The following is a 16,914-nucleotide window of genomic DNA, read 5'->3' as shown; positions in this document are numbered from 1 at the left end:
TTCTAGATAAACTACAACAACTTTTGACTAAACCATGGTTAGAACTTATAGAAACCCCTGAATTTCTCACTCTTTTCTATTCCTGTCTGTCTCTTTTGTGTCACTGCTAGACACTTCTTTCTTTCGTATTGCTTCTTTGCAAATCTTTCGCCGCTTTCTATGTCCATTTTGGTCTTCTGAAATTTTGGGTCTTCTCTTTCTCTGAGCTTAGACATGCTCTCTTAAATGATTGCTTTTTGATAACTTCCCAATGGTTTCTGTGAACTGGGAAATGATTACCCTCACTCAAATAGCAGTCTTGCTGCATTTGGATTAGGAAAACCTCGTTGGTCACAATTGTCGAGGAGCCAAGGGTTTCTAAAAATTTCGTATCTTTTTGGGTACCCATTTGAGAAGAGATCACTGGGTTTCAGCCTGAAATTATTGGAGTTACATGGGTTTCCCATGATCTTAGCCGAGAATTGGTGTCACTATTGTCAATGGAACTCAACTGGGGTGGTTGTGTTGCATGTGCCAACCTGAATGATGCTAATTCGGGAAAAACAAAATAGAAAGAAAGAAAAGAATAAAAATAAGATCGAAGACTTGTGATATTAAATATAAAGATTTTTTTTTTATTTTTATTTTGTAAATTATTGTTGTGATGTAATGTTAATATAAGCTTGTTTTCTTTTCCTTTTATAATCATACCGTTGTATGATGAGTACTATGACTTATGTCAGGTTTTCTTCTATGTCTTTCTACTTCATTTGGATTCCAAAGGTTTCCCAGTTAATATAGTAGAGTATGTAGGAAGCAACATTAGGGGGCTAAGTACCTTGGTTTGATTTGAGGCCTTTTTGAGTTTTTGGTACTTCAGTTCCGTGGGTCAATTGATTCATCACCATGCCTTTATATGAGTTATATCGGTTGGCCAGAGAGAAGCTTGGTAAAGAAACTACCAGCACACGTGCTCCTGATCAATGTTCCTCGTAAGTTCATTAGCATAACCTGTTGTAAGCTTTTTCATATATGTGTTTGAATTTTGAATTGTATTCTTTTGTTTATTTATTTCTTAATGCTTTTTTGGGTTTGAAATTTGATGTGCAGGACAAAGAATGATTTTTTTGAGCTGGTTTGGGAGAACGATCAGATTTCGAGCCAGGGTCAGTCCAGTAGAGTTAGAAGGAGCCCCTCTTGCAAGAGTTTGCCATCTCACTGATTACCATCTCACAGTCCTAAGGCTAGGGATAAAGATGTAGGATATGGTACCTACACAAGGTTGGGGAAATTTGGGGATTTAGACTCTGGATTAAATGAAATTCCAATGTCGATGCCATCCAATGAAGTGGATTTCTGTCAAGATGAAGATGTGTTACCTTGGTTGGATTATCCATCAATATATAGATGGTTATTTGCAACATTAGTATGGTTCTGATTTCCTCCCTACCTCAAACAGTTTTACTCTATTGGATAAAAAAGTAATGGCAATATGGCATTTAGGGATTCTCAGAAAACTTATGAAGAACAATGGAATGTTTTCAAGGGTTCTTCAGCTGGACAGGTTGAGACTCCCAGACCTAAAGCTAGTAGCACCAGTCAGTTATTCCCTCCATCATTGCATTAGTGTCAAACATTTTTGTTTCTTCTAGATCCAGAGCATTAGATGTAACTAAAAATAACAATATGAGTAATGCAAACCAGGATGTGTCTTATGGCGAAATTACTTATATTCTATCTTCCTCAAGTGATTTTTCTAACGCAAAGGTGCAGAAGTGTGATCCACCTATGAATAGCAATGGTTCCAGTTCCACCATAATGAATTTCTCCCATTTTGCAAGGCCTGCTGCTATGGTAAGAGCTAATCTTCAAAGCATTGGCCTGAAGTCTAGTTTGTCTTCATCAAGATCAGACAGTATGGAAATGAAGAATAAAGGTGTTGTTGCAACTAGCAGAATTCCTCCTGAATCAATTCATATTGATTCAAGTGGTGAATGTTTGAAGGAACCGACCATGCAATGCCAGCAGGTTGTGGAGCAATCCAAGGTTGATGTGAACACTTTGCAGCCAAAATCTGTTGAATAGAATGTTGTGCCTTCTAAGCAGTCAGAGCCTGCTGGTAAAGAGAGTTCCACTAAGATTGATCTATTTCCCAATCAAGTTCTTGGTGACAGTGGCACTAAAGGACAAACAGCTGCTGAAAAAAGTAAGGAGCCAGTAGTAGCCTCTTCCTCTGTTTGCTCTGGCAATGGTACAGACCAAGGTTCAAAAGAGCCAAAATCAAATTTTGAAGCAAAAAAGAAAAGACACTGACGACTATGAGTACCATAGTGAAGTATGTCTTAGATTTATAGGGTTTAATCTGTTTAATCATTTTCTTACTTATTTTATAGTTTCCCTCCATTAACCAAGAAAACATTTTACATGAAGGATGTTGAGGAAGAACCGGCTGGTTCTAAAAAGACAACTGGCGGGCGAGGAGGTGTAGGTTCCAAGAGAAGTCGTGCAGCTGAAGTGCATAATCTATCTAAAAGGGTGAGGAAGGCCATCTTCTATTTGTGTAGTATTAATTATTAGTTACAATTATAAAACACAACATATTTCCCCTTGAATCTTGAGTTTATGTGATTTCTGATTTATCTAATTATAATTTGATGTAGCTCCATGTGGAGCTTGTAGGCCTTGGATCTTCTTCATCAATGGAGTCCTTTGCTCCTTGAAGATGAATGTCAGCGAAATGGAGAAGGAAGAAAGATGATTGGAGACACCACTTCAAGGAGAAGATGAGTTAAGAAGAAGTTCACCACCATAGGAAGCCATGGATAAGAGCTTGAAGGTAGGAGAAGATGAGTGGAGATAGAGGGAGAGAAGGAGCACGAAATTTTGTGCCTCAAAAGAGGTCTGAAATTTGAAGTGTAATTCTCAAATGATCAAAGTTGAAAAAATGCACACACATGGCCTCTATTTATAGCCTAAGTGTCACACAAAATTAGAGGGAAATTTGAATTTCTATTCAAATTTAACTTGAATTTGAAATTGAATTTATGGAACCAAAATTTTACTAATTATGATTAGTGAATTTTAGCTATGGTTCAGCACACTAATCCAAGATCAAGTCCAAGATTCTCCACTAAGTGTTCTTAGGTGTCATGAGGCATGTAAAGCATGAAGGACATGCACAAAGTGTGACTATATGATGTGACAATGGGGTGTAGCAAGTAAATGCTCACCTCCCCCTCTAAAATTTAATTGTATTGGACTTCTCCCAATTCAATTAACTTTATTTCCCAACACACACATTAAATAATCAGTTAATGCATGTGAAATTACAAAACTACCCCTAATACAAAAACTATAGTCTAGGTGCCCTAAAATACAAGAGCTAAAAAATCCTACATTTCTAGGGTACCCTACCTACATTGTGGAGCCCTAAATACAAGGCCCAAAAATAATGGAAACTTAATCTAATATGTACAAAGATAAGTTGGCTCATACTTAGCCCATGGTCTCGAAATCTACCCTAAGGCTCATGAGAACCCTAGGGCCTTCTCTTGCATCTCTGGACCAATCTTCTTGGAGTCTTCTATCCAATGCCCTTTTGGGGTAGGATTGCATCATTCCCTCCCCCTTGAAAAGGATTTGACCTCAAATCCAGAGGTTCTTGAAACTCTGGGGTTCTTTCCTCAACACCTGCAAAAAGAATAAAAACATATATATTAGTGGTGTTTGGTATGTTGGAGTACGGTAAGGTCTGAAAACCCATTTCCTGGGCATCTTCCTATGAGGGAACATGATTCCTTACCAACTCAATGAGTGGTGCTACAAGTATAAAAAATATATGGGATAAACCTTTTGTAAAAGTTTATTAACTCATGGAAGCCCCAAATTTTCCTTATACTTGGTGGAGTGGGCCACTCAGGAATGAACTTTATTCTCTTAGTGTTCGTGGGAACCCCTTGATTACTATTTAAAAAATTAAAGAAAGTAATGCAATAAAACATACCTTTTTCTGTATTTTCATGTTGATTATTCCTACCAAAAAGTATGTCAAACCTAAGGTGTCCCATATGAGCACCTAAGTTTGTATTGAAACTAAAAATAAGAACAAACCTACCTAATGAGTCCCTATCTACATGAATCTTGAAGATGTTGGGTGCATAAGTGATTTTACAAAAGAGGGTTGCACCACTCAACACATTCATCATATCACCTATTTTAGGGATTTGATGCCTAATAATACTTATTTTGGGCACCAACAAAGCACAAGGATTTAAGCTCTTACAAACCAAACCCTCATCCAACAACTCCTTTACTTGAGGAATAATATCAAGCCCAAGAGGTGTGGCAGTGCTAACAAGTGTCTTTTTACAAAGGAGAAGATGTGGAGGTTGTCTAAGAGAGAAGTTTATTTAATATTTGTCTTAATTTCAAAATGAATTTCCTTCTTAGCTAATCTCTTGAAGGAGACACTTACCTCCTTACACTCCTCCTTAACCATTAAAGGTTGTCCTTCTTCTTGGGGGTAGATTTCTTCACTAGATTATTCCCCTTTTGCTTCTTCACTTTCACTAGAGGAAGGTGAAGTAGTAGCCTCATCTTGGCTACTATAAATGTCTTGGCCCCTTATAATCATGGTTTTCTTGGTGGGGCATTGAGAAGTAATGTGTCCTCTTGCAAGACATTTAAAGCACATTATAGAGCTAGTCTTCTCTTGCATACTAGCTTTAAGGGGTTGCTTTTCTATTGTCTTTCCATTATCATCTTTGGGCTTAGAAGGTGTCACCCCTAAGATGCCTTGACCTTGGTCTTTCTTTGGATAAGAGTGAGAGCCATAAGATTTTGAAGTAGACTTCCTTTTAAGTTGTTGCTCTACGCTTATTTTCCAATCTAAGTAAGCCTCTACATTGTCCTTCCCATGGAAGTATGGGAGGTTAATGTTAGCCTCTTGAGACTTTCTTTCCTTTTCTCTCCTATGGGAATGAGGTCTAAGATGTGACCTATGTCTTCCTTCATAATAGTCACGAAGTTCTTCACTTACGCTCTTGCAAGAGTTATGACTACTATAGGAGACATGTTTTTCTTTTCTTAATTCTTTTAGTATTTTCCTTCTTTCTTCTTCCCTTATTTGTTCCCTGTCATCTTGATTTATTTTTACCTTCTCTTTTCCTTTTTGTTTTCTTTCTAGTTTTTCTTTCCATAACTTGAGGGAACTCAACTCATCTAAGATTCTAGATAGAGGGTCCTTATGACTAGTACCCTCGCAATTAACACTAGATGAATGATGACTCATGTTGGTTCCTAAGTTGTGGTTCTTTCTTGTTGGGGGGTTTTAAAAAAAGGTAAAAGCTATGGTTCCAAAAGAACTCAAGATAAGTGTGATAAGCAAGAAGAAAGTATTATGCAATAACAAGATAAGCTAGGTGTGACTAGTAAAGAAAATAAGCTTTAGAGAAATTAATGAGTGTTAGAGTGATTGTGAGGTGCCAAGAAGAGGAGGAGGGATCCCCCTTCTTGTGTAAGCAACAATTATTCTGTACTCTCTATATCATTTGTGTTAGGGTTTCTGTGTATGGCTGGCTAAACACCCTAGTTGGGGATTTCTAAGGAATAGTTGATGAAATTATCTTTAATATCTAATTAATTGTGTTTTGTGTGTTCAATGCTTAATTACTGCATGCTCTTGGCCTGATCACCCATTTGTGTGTACTGTTAGGTGACTTTAGCATTGGGAAATGTACTGTTACCTTAGAACTTGATAGAAGCAGGACTAAATAACTACATTACAAGGGATGGATTGTGGGGTTTTGGTTTTCTGAATATGCTGTGATGATAATGCTATTTAAGTTAAGCCTAGTCTTACAAGAGGGATCTGCGGATGAAGCTTAGGTTAAATTAGTCTAAACTTACGAGGGATCGAGGTTTAGTACTTTAGGCTACAGCGTAGAACACAAGAACATGATTAGTTAGAGAAATATCCTCATATGCATCAACTTGTTTGTTAGAAAGACCCAACGCTTTTTACCTTTTGTTGTCAACTTTTACTTACTTGCATTTACTGTTTTTACCATAGAATTAGTTTATTTCTATTTTTAACCATCAATTATCAATGTTTGTTCCAACAATGTCTTACTTCTGAATAAAACTCTGTCTAATAAGCAAGTCCCCTGAGTTCGATACTCAGTGTTGGATCGAGTGGCCTTAGAATAATTAAGAAGGGGGGGTTGAATTAATTATTCCTAAACCTTTACTAATTAAAAAATTACTCTTCTAAGGCTTTTACTAAATTGTTAAGAGAATGAGGAGTAGAAGAGAAACTTAACAGAAAGTAAAAGCGGAAATTAAATGCACAGTAGAAAGTAAAAGAGTAGGGAAGAAGGAAACAAACACACAAGAGTTTTTATACTGGTTCGGCAATAACCCGTGCCTACATCCAGTCCCCAAGCGACCTGCGGTCCTTGAGATTTCTTTCAACCTTGTAAAAATCCTTTTACAAGCAAAGATCCACAAGGGATGTACCCTCCCTTGTTCTCTTTGAACCAAGTGGATGTACCCTCCACTAGAACTAATCCACAAGAGATGTACCCTCTCTTGTTCTCAGTCAAACCCAAGTAGATGTACCCTCTACTTGTACCACAAAGGATGTACCCTCCAATGTGTTGAGACAAAGATCTCAGGCTGTTAAACCTTTGATATTTTGTGAATGGGGATACAAAAGAATTCTCAGGCGGTTAGTCCTTTGAACACTCTTGTATTAGGGAATGGGAAGAATCAAAAGAATTCTCAGGCGGTTAGTCCTTTGAACACTCTTGAATCTTGATCTTGATTCTTGAGATCTTGAACCTTGAATCCTGATTCCTGACTCTAGACTTTCTTCTTGAGTCTTGAATTCTTCTTGATTCTTATCTTGAACTCTTGACTTGTTCTTGATTCACTTGAGTTGTTCATTGATTGATCTTTGAGCTTTTTGTCATCACCTTTGTCATCATCTTTTGTTATCATCATTGTTATCCTCAAAACATCTTTGATTCACCATGAAGCTTTGCTTCTACACTCAGATCACTCCGTTTTAATTTTAAATACTTGATGACCCGGTGCGCTTTTTGGTATTTCATTTCCCTTGAATATATTTGTTAAAAATTGGAGAAAAAGGAACCATATGGGAAAGTGAACAAAGTATTTATGGCACCGTTGTCGGGGAACTTAATTCATTAGAAAATATTGACTTTTCACGACGGCAACTTCAAAGACAGTTCAAAACCGTTATAGAATGCGTCCAATAAATGACTTTAAAACGCTTTATTGTAGTAGTTATCTCACCCCCTACACAAGAGAAATAGAAGCAAGGACCCCATCAAGATATGATAGTGTTCAACTACTATTCGATAGGAACACATAGTTTGGGGGACAAGTGTAGGAAAGTTAGGGGGTGGTTCCTAGTAGGAACTCGACAAAAATATGGACCAGCAAATGGATAAATGGTTTGGGCCTTTACAATGTTGTGTATGGTACTGGCCACACACGTACTTATAGGGAACTGCTTGGGGCACCCAGCATTTTTGCTGGTACACCCAGCAATTTTCCAAAATACCAAAAATACCCATTTTGGTTACAAATAGCATATTAGTTTTTTCATTTCTGCAGTGCCTTTTTTTTTTCATAAAATAGCACTCTCTTATTGTAACTTGCTTCCATTAGCATCCTTTTGTGAGTGTTTGTTGTCGTCGGTGGTGCACGTGCGTTATTTCCAGATATACGATGAAATTCGGTGGTTTTTCGTCACCGGAGAAGAAAAAAATGCGTATTAAAAAAATTCAAATTTGAATTTTTTTTAAAATTATAATTTTTTTATTTACAAAATTTGATAATTAAACAAATTTGATATTTAATTGGATGTTGTATTTAGATATTTATTACAGTAATTAATAGTTAAATAAAGTTGATATTTAATTGAATGATATATTTAGATGTTTATTAGAACAATTGATAATTAAATAAATTTGGTATTTTTTTACATATGTAAATTTTTATTAAACCTATGATTTTTATTTACAATTTATATATGTAAAAAAATTATTATTAAATATAAATTAATTATCACAAAATTTTTATTGTAAATTTACATGTGCATTAAATATATATTAGAAATTTTAGTATTATATATAACGACATTAATTATTTTATATCATAATTGGTTTATTAGTTAAGTTGATTAGAGCATTGTACTAATAATCTGAAAGACACAGGTTCAATTCCAAAATTATATTTTTGAAAAAAAAATAAAAAAATTCTATGGGCCTCTTACGGATTGCTATCTGTATTGGACTTACAAAAGAGCAAAATTGACATTTCGTTATGCTGGATGTACCAGCAAAAGTTTCTCTCCAAATTCAATATTTTTTATTGATTTAAATTTATAAAGAATTAAAATATAAATCAAAACAAATAATTAAAAATTAAAATACATACCTAAACATATTTAAGTATTTGAATCCCATAACATTTTTTTCATTAAAATTTTTCCCACAATACATTTTTCTCATTTTTAAAACTTTTTAATATGTTAAGAAAATTCATATTTGCACATATCTTTTGTTTATATCTTAACCTTTACAAGGATATAGAAGATTTCTAGTACATGTATTATTTTTTAAAATTAAAATTATCCTTTCTTTCCCTTTATTCCTATTATTTTCTTCATCATTGTTTTTGGACCTTGGTTGTACTGCAACACCTCGCCGAACTATTCTCGTCAGAACCTTTTGTGGCTTAAAATGGTACAAGACTTAATAAGATGGAATGTAATATAAATCATAAATAAAAAAATTAAAATTCATACCTAAAGCATATTTAAGTATTTTATTTTAATTTCTACTTTTCAATCAAATCTTTTCAATCACGTATTTGTTATTTCCAAAAAAATATTAATAATTTAAGGAAAGAGACTTTTTTTTTTTGAAGCAGGAAAAGAGACGTTGACACGCGTCTTTTTGGTTTTATGATTTTATCTCAACTTTTGCAAAGGAAATAGAATTTTTCAATATAGTATATATTTTCAAATAAAAATATAGTATTATTCCTTCTTTTCTCCTTTTCATTTTCTTTATATTCATTGTGCTCTGCTTCTACCACACTACAACACTTCTGTATGTGCTTTTCTCTCGTAACACTTTTCTCTAAACTCTTCTTGTTTCTACTTCTTATATATAGCTTAATTCTCTGAAAGTCTGATGAAATATGTTCTTCATCCCATTTTTCTTAACGGTATGCTGTTAGCATGAGACATCTCACTCCTCAGGTACTGAGTTTCATTGTTCTTCAAGCATAACTAATTTGTTGTATTTAGGAAATAGGGTTTAGGGGCTATTATAAATCCAATTCAATCTGCGAGGTGGATAAACTGGATCCAATTCAAAGGTAGAATACAAATTTGTTTGATTTTCGAGTTAAAGTAAATAGAAAAGAGTTTAACTTGACCATTGTTTAAACAGGTATTAATTAGATTCAAAACCTTAAAATATGAGAAACCCAACTAAACTCGAATTAACTCAACTTCCTCCTTTTCCTCTTGCTCCTACATTTTTTGTTATTTTATTTTTTAAAATCATAAAAAATATAATATATTTTCGTTACTCATATGTTTATGCCAATAAGTCATGTATTATTGTTATTTAAAAACATTACTACATCTGCTATGTATAGCAATCTCTTATCTTTCTTGAACTTAGCCACATCGTGCAGATGCTCAGCCTACGCTACAGGCTCCAATTTATATTTGGACTTGTTCTTGTGAGATAAAGATTTAGAGATATGATTTTTATTACTATATCTCCCTCTGATACTTGTTGAATGATGTTTGAAGCTGCCAGCATCACGTGGTATGCTATTCAAACCGACACTGAAAGTGAAAACCTTATTTTGATATGAACGTTCTAATCTCTTGTTCAGTGATTTAAGATGCCCAGGGTTCAAACAGAAAGCAGGCATGGGCTATTGTTGAATCAATTATAATTTATATCAATTTTATAAAATCAATTATGCCAATGTTAATTGAATTAACAATATTTTTCCTCAATTATTTTTTCTATAGTTTTTCATACTTACATTCCTTTGGAAATGGCATACACACGTGATAGAAAAAGAACAGCATTTATTTTCAAGACCTTTCAATGTTTTGACAAGAGAAATGATACTAATACAATAAAAAACAAATTGCACTCACTCCCATGAGCTATCTTTTAAAATTACACATAACTCTAATTTTCTTTCTACTCTACTACCCATCTTATGTTTGAAAATGTTACTCTAACATCATCTTATATGTTACACTAACACTCATTAATATTTGAAAACATTAAACTGACACTCCTTTAGGACTTGTTTGGGGTGATTTTTAGTTGTAAGTTTAAAAAAGTTTGAAAACAACAACTAATTTTTAGTTTTAGTTCCAAAAAAATTAAAAACCTGTCTTTTCTATCTTATTTTTGTTTCAAGATAAACTCATTTTTAAAAAAATTATGAGTGTGATTTAATTTGAGGTGATGACGATAGGGTTTAAGTCTGACTCAGAGAGTTCTTCTGCATCACCAACTTCACCTCACATCCATTCAATTCTTCAATATTTTCTTTAAATGGCCTTGGCATATTGCTGCTACTAGCACCTTTAATGGATATGTGTGTGTCTTCTTCTCATTTTTTGGTTTTCTTTCTTACACTTTCCAAGCTCTTAGTGTCATCCTCCTCAATGAATGAAAACAATTGAGGATTCACTTGTTTGTATTCTTTTGCAAGCCACTAAGGAAACTCGATCTTCCTCAAAAAGATATCAATTACATCTTCTTCATTGAGAAAAAGAACTTACGAATAGAGATGCAATTGATATCATTTTGAGGAAGGGTTTCCTTGTGTGGCTTGCAAAAGAAAAACAAGAGAATCCTCAATTATTTTTATTCCTCAAAAAGGATGTGAGACTTTGAAGAGCCTTAGAAACAAAGCCAAAAAAAGAGAAGGCGCGTCCATGAAAGGTGTTAGTAGCAATAATATGCCAAGGCCATCTAAAGAAAAGATTCAAGAATTGAAGGGATGTGAGGTGAAGTTGGTGATGTAGAAGAAACACTCTAGTAAGACTAGCTTGAACCCAAACCAAAACCATGCCCACTTCTCCAAACTTTTCCCATAAAGGTTGCTGAAATCAGGACTCGAAGATTAAATTAATTTCAAGTATAGAAGCATAAATAATCATATCTCAATTTATTAAGATTGGACAACATTGATAGATGGATTGTATAAATTAATATCATACACTAAGTAATAGAAATAACATGCATCACTATTATTATTCAATGCCTAACAAAACTCTGCTTTTGATTTGAAATTAAAAGGTCCCTATGATAGATAGATTTAATATTATAGGTATAACAAAGCTAATAAAAGTATTTTGAACATTACCTGAAAGTGTTGTATTAAGGTCATTCCCTTCCTCTACCTTCTTAGCTTCCAACATTACTCATCTCATTAGGAGTAAATAGACCACGCTTCTAAACACATGCAGTCTTATCATATCTATTCTGTTCACAAACATCTCTCCTAAGATCCAACTCAAGTCAATGTTATTCTTTACAGAATTTTGAACATTTGAAATCCACCACTTGTCCTCACATTATCCATGTCATACAAAACATGATAGATCCACAGCCATCTCAACATCCTTTTCAACCTGTTGGAAGTATTGACTGCTCAAAAGTTACCTCACATCCATTATCAACATTTTCTTATATCAAATGAACACCAAGAATAGCTATGCTTTTAAATGAAGCAGCACACATGTTCCAGTTGTAACATTCATCATGCATCTCCTTAAAAAGAGTCCACTGACTTCTATCAGAAACTCCAAGATTCAATCCTTCCTTACTTTCCATGTCATTGCATGTGTAAACTGATTTGTTGATCCAACCATCCAGGCTGCAGAAACTTATGTCCTTTTTTTGGGAAAAATGTAAATTATATTAAACCCAAAATGATACAACAATAAATAGGACATACTCTGCAGCTAGAGAAAATCAAAAGCCTCCTTAATACAAGAAGGCCTATATCAAGATGCTAAAACAAATGCAACAGGTGCGCTTGTCTATACATAAGAAACTTAATCTTGCTAATAACCTCTATTACAGAAAATTGATAATCTTCAAAAATCAGCTTGTTCCTAGACAGCCAGATGCAGTAGACTGTAATTGCTATAGCCAGACAACGTAATTTTCCTTGAACACCTGATGTGGATCTGCCCCTAATTAAAGAGTCAGTAATGCGTTGTAAAGAAGTGAAACGCTTGTGGAAAGGAGCCAAATCACGAATGTGAGCCCAAACTTGGAGAGATTTCCTGCAAGAAAAGAACAAATGAGCATTTGACTCAGCCTCATTTGAACATAATGGGCAGAGGGAACCCTTGTTCAAAAAAGCAACTTTGTCAAGAGTAAGCAGCCGGTTCCTTTTAGCAAGCCACAGAATGAAAGACATCATAGAGGGGATTGCTGGGTTCCATATAACAGAACACCAACTAACAGTAGGCTTGACACCTCTAATGTATTCATAGACTTTTCCAACAAGCAATTATTCATTGGTGCTCCAAGATTGAATCCTCTTTTTGGCCTCTTCCGTACTTAGCTCTTTGGAGATAATAAAGTCCCTTATGTCCTTTGTATGAATACCTAGTGTATTTCTATTGATGAATGTACATACCTTTGTTATCTTGCTTGATCTGAAACCCTAGAAAGAACTTAAGTTCTCTTATCATACTCATTTCAAACTCACTCTCCATCATATCAGAGAAATCATTGCACATAGATTCATTAGTAGCTCCAAAAATAATATCATCTGCATATATTTGAACAATAATGAAATCCTTGCCAACTTCTCTTCTGAAAAGAGTTGTGTCTACTTTGCCTCTCATTAAACCATTTTTCAAAAAGGAAAGAGCTCGGTGTGCCATACCAATTGTGTGGTGCCGGTTTCAGACCATACAAAGCATTTTTAAGATTGAAAACATGGTCTGGAAGAGTATGATCCTCAAAACCATGAGGTTATTTGACATACACTTCCTCTTCAATAAATTCATTTAGAAAAGAACTTTTAACATCTATTTGAAAAAGCTTTATGTTTTTATATGCAATAAATGCAAACATGATTCGTATAGAAATTTAAAAAAAGATTTGATTGAAAAGTAAAAACAAATCTAAAAAATATTTAATATAATAATAGGAATTAAACATAGAAATTTTTTAAAAATCCCTTTTTCTAGAATTTAACTCAATCTAATTTGAACGTTTAGTTCAAAGGTCATAGTCCAAGAGTTTAACAATTGATTTCATTTGACCAACAATGAAGCTCAATTTAGCTTCATGGAGATGGTGAGCTCAAAAAACATGAGGGACACACAAGACTTAGTAATTTAAAATGAACACGAGTAAGAAGGGTTGTAATTATTGAATATTAATATATACTCATAACAACATAAAAAAATGATAAAATCTAACTACATAAATAATATAAATAAACAAAATATGATATTATTTTTGTGGCCTAAATATGTTTTAGATCCCTAATAAATTAGTTAATTTTATTTTCGGTCCCTAATAAAAGAAATGCTAAAATATGTTTTCCATCCTCATAAATATCCAAATGTTTGGAATTTGTCCCTACAAGAAAAATTTCCTATTTTTCGTCCTTGCAAATTATAAATCTATTATTTTCTATTCGTGTGTAAGTTTGGATACATTCGAACCTATATATCTAATGACAATGCACATAATCAATCCATTAGCCAATTGAATGCTAACACATAAAACTCTAACTTTATCTCTCTCTTGAATCCATGGACCAGTAGATTTAGTTTCAGCCTCAAATCCCCTTCCCCTCCCTCCCTACGATCCATCTCCACAAAACTCAACCTTGGTCATCACAAACACCTCTCTGTGGATCATCATTGAAGGAGTGCACCTCTCTCTTACCGGTGTCATCTCTGTTGACACATTTGAACCTAATGAAGGGTATGTTCTCACCTTGGCATTGTTGCAGCTGCTTCTCTTTCTATGTCTTCGACAGTGGCATAGATAGCCCATGAAACCATTGAAATTGGCGATGGCGCCCCGTGCTGCAATTTTGTATGGTGTAGGGAACTATTATTTGAAAGCCCCATTTAGGTCCCTCTCTTTAACAAAGCAATTACCCTTCTTTCTTCTATGTTCTTCTGAATGGTAAAGTGTTGTAAGACCATTTCCAATGTGGTAACCAATGTTGAAACTCTGCAATTTGTGTATGTCTTAAATCCTGGCTTATGACGCATTTGATGAGCCTAGATTCTTGTTGTTGGACTGATAAGAAAAAGATTCTCATTGTTGGTGAACAAATGTTGAGTGTTAGGTGAGTTTTTTGAGGTGGTTGTACCAATATTGACTTTTGTTGTCTTTGTCTAAAGTGGCATTAGAATTGTTATTGTTGATATTCTTTGTGTTTAGAAAGCAACCATTGTTTCCTCTTGCCCTTCTCATGGCATGAAGAGTGGTAATGGTGATAGAGAAAAAAATGAGGATTTTTACATCGATTATAAATATAATTGATGTATAATAGCATTTTCAACATCGGCTATACATAGATCCGATGTAGAAAATTTGAAAAATTGAATGTTGACTAGTAGGTTTTGATGTAGGTTCAAGTTATCCAAACCTAAGTTTGGGCCAAAAAGTAGCGAGTTTAAATTTTGCATGGACGAAAAAAAAAACAAAAAAATTTGCAAGGGCAGATTCTAAACATTTTAATACTTATCTAAATGAAAAACATATTTTAACCTATAAATAATTTGTTGTAGATCCCTGATAAAACAAAAATTTGCTTTTTATCCTTGTCGTTAGGTTTCTCTGTTAACTAGTGTCATTGCCGTTAGCTTTTTAGAAATATGATTTATGGCAGTTTTAAAAATGCCAATATTCATTTTGAATTTTAAATTACATTTTTTTTGGGTAAAAAATTGCCATAATGACTTAAAGGAGAAAATAAAAAATCAGCCATCTATTTCGTTTTCTCCTCTTCCTCATGTTGTTTCAACTCACATCAAACATGAACCAAGAACTAAGATCCTAGTACAAACATCGACTAAATACCACAACCATATATCCAGAGCTAAGCTTTGTAATTAACAAGATTCTAACAAAATAATTAAACCAACACAATAAATTCTTGAATAATTTTTAGACACTAGACGATCCACACTGGATGACCTAGACATCTTTTTCGGTTTTGATGAAAACAAAGATATAAATTTATGTTAACCACCTTGTTGCATGTAAGTCAACAAGTTTAATGACTAGAAGCAACATCGGGAGGGACATATCCATTATTGGATAACTAGTCTACTGGAAGCATGAAGTACTCATCCAGTCCATCCAAACAACTAGTGGAATAAACACTTTATTTGAAATATCTATTTATTCCAGTTTATAGGATTCTATTTAAAAGGGAACATATTTGTGAAACTATCTTTTATTTCCTTTTATATGTTTAACGATCATATTGAATTATGAATGACATATATGGAAACTCATGGTCCTATTAGACAAAAACGCATAGTATCCGCTTAATTCATGAAACAAGATCAATATGCACAACGGTCATAACATTCAATTCCGAAGATACTCTCCACAATTACAAGTGTCTTTCTACCTATAAATACAACATCAAAGATAGAAGAAAATTAATGAATGTATATAAAAAGACAAGAGTCGTGAATCAAGAAACGAGAGAAACAAAAAGCATTTCTGAGAAACACACTAAGCTTAAGAGACTTCATCCTTTGTAGTATACAAAGTATCAGTGAGAGATAAGAACTTTATTGCAAATCCACTCTCTGAGTGTTGTAAAGAATCTTTAATTCTATATCGAACTTTTGTTTATGAAAGCTAGGAGTAGTGGCTTAGTGAAAAAACTATACTTTGGTGTTCCTAGATTCAGGAGCAGTCTAAGGATTCTGCCATGAGTGGCCTTAAGAATACTTGTATGCCAAAAGTGGCAGGTGTTAGACATAAGGGGAGCAACATGAAGACTTAGCCTTGAAGCTTGAAGTAGAGTTTGAAAAAGCTTTGTTTTTTACATGCCCAACTCTCTTGACTAACATTTGCATTAATTGTTGTATTGTGTGTTGCATCTTAGTTTCTATCATTTCATATGTGCATCATGCATCATCATGTAGGAGCTAGGAGAAAGTTTTTGAAGTTAGAAAATTTCTCTAGTAGTTCAAACTCTTTGTTTTAATCAATTACAGGCTGATCGTAATTGATTACTCAAGTGTTTGAAGCTAGCAAAGAAGTGTATTGTATTGGTTTAATCGATTACAGGCTCATTGTAATCGATTACACAATTCTTTTTGAGACAATGATTGATTGTTTTAGGAGTCTCTACTTTAATTGATTACCAGGTGATATCATTGATTACACGATGGAAGCTTGCGGGAGGATTGCATCATTACTTCTCTCTTAAAAAGTGTTTTAGAAGTGATCAAGAACACTTTAATTGATTACATTGAGAATCTAATCAATTACATGGTTCTTGAAAGTTTTCTAGTTTTTGGGAAGAACACTTTAATCAATTGAAATAGTAATATAATTGATTACTTCTTAGAAATAATCGATTACATTGTATATTTAATCTATTACGGGCAGTTATAACTGTTTTCTCTATAAATAGCCGCCTTGTGTTCTCACTTCAAACAAGTTCTAACAAGTTTTAATAGCTAGAACTACGAGCTGACATTAGTAGAAGAAAGAAGAAAAGAAAAAATGCTTAGAAACAATGTGACTCACAACTTCTAATTTTTTATTATGAAGATCATTTTATGAAAAGTAGGTTGTGATTCTTTCTTAAGTTCAAGAAGGCACTCATTCATTCAAGCAA

The 16,914-nt window shown here is 33.9% G+C and overlaps 1 pseudogene; it reads left to right on the top strand.

Annotated features, from left to right (window-relative positions):
* The first annotated feature begins 643 nt into the window (after window positions 1-643).
* Window positions 644-16,071, top strand: LOC114391660 (annotated as a pseudogene).
* The last annotated feature ends 843 nt before the right edge of the window (window positions 16,072-16,914 follow it).

This window comes from Glycine soja, chromosome 17 (assembly GCF_004193775.1).
Source record: "Glycine soja cultivar W05 chromosome 17, ASM419377v2, whole genome shotgun sequence".
NCBI lineage: Eukaryota > Viridiplantae > Streptophyta > Magnoliopsida > Fabales > Fabaceae > Glycine > Glycine soja.
This window is presented reverse-complemented; position numbering and strand designations above follow the sequence as displayed.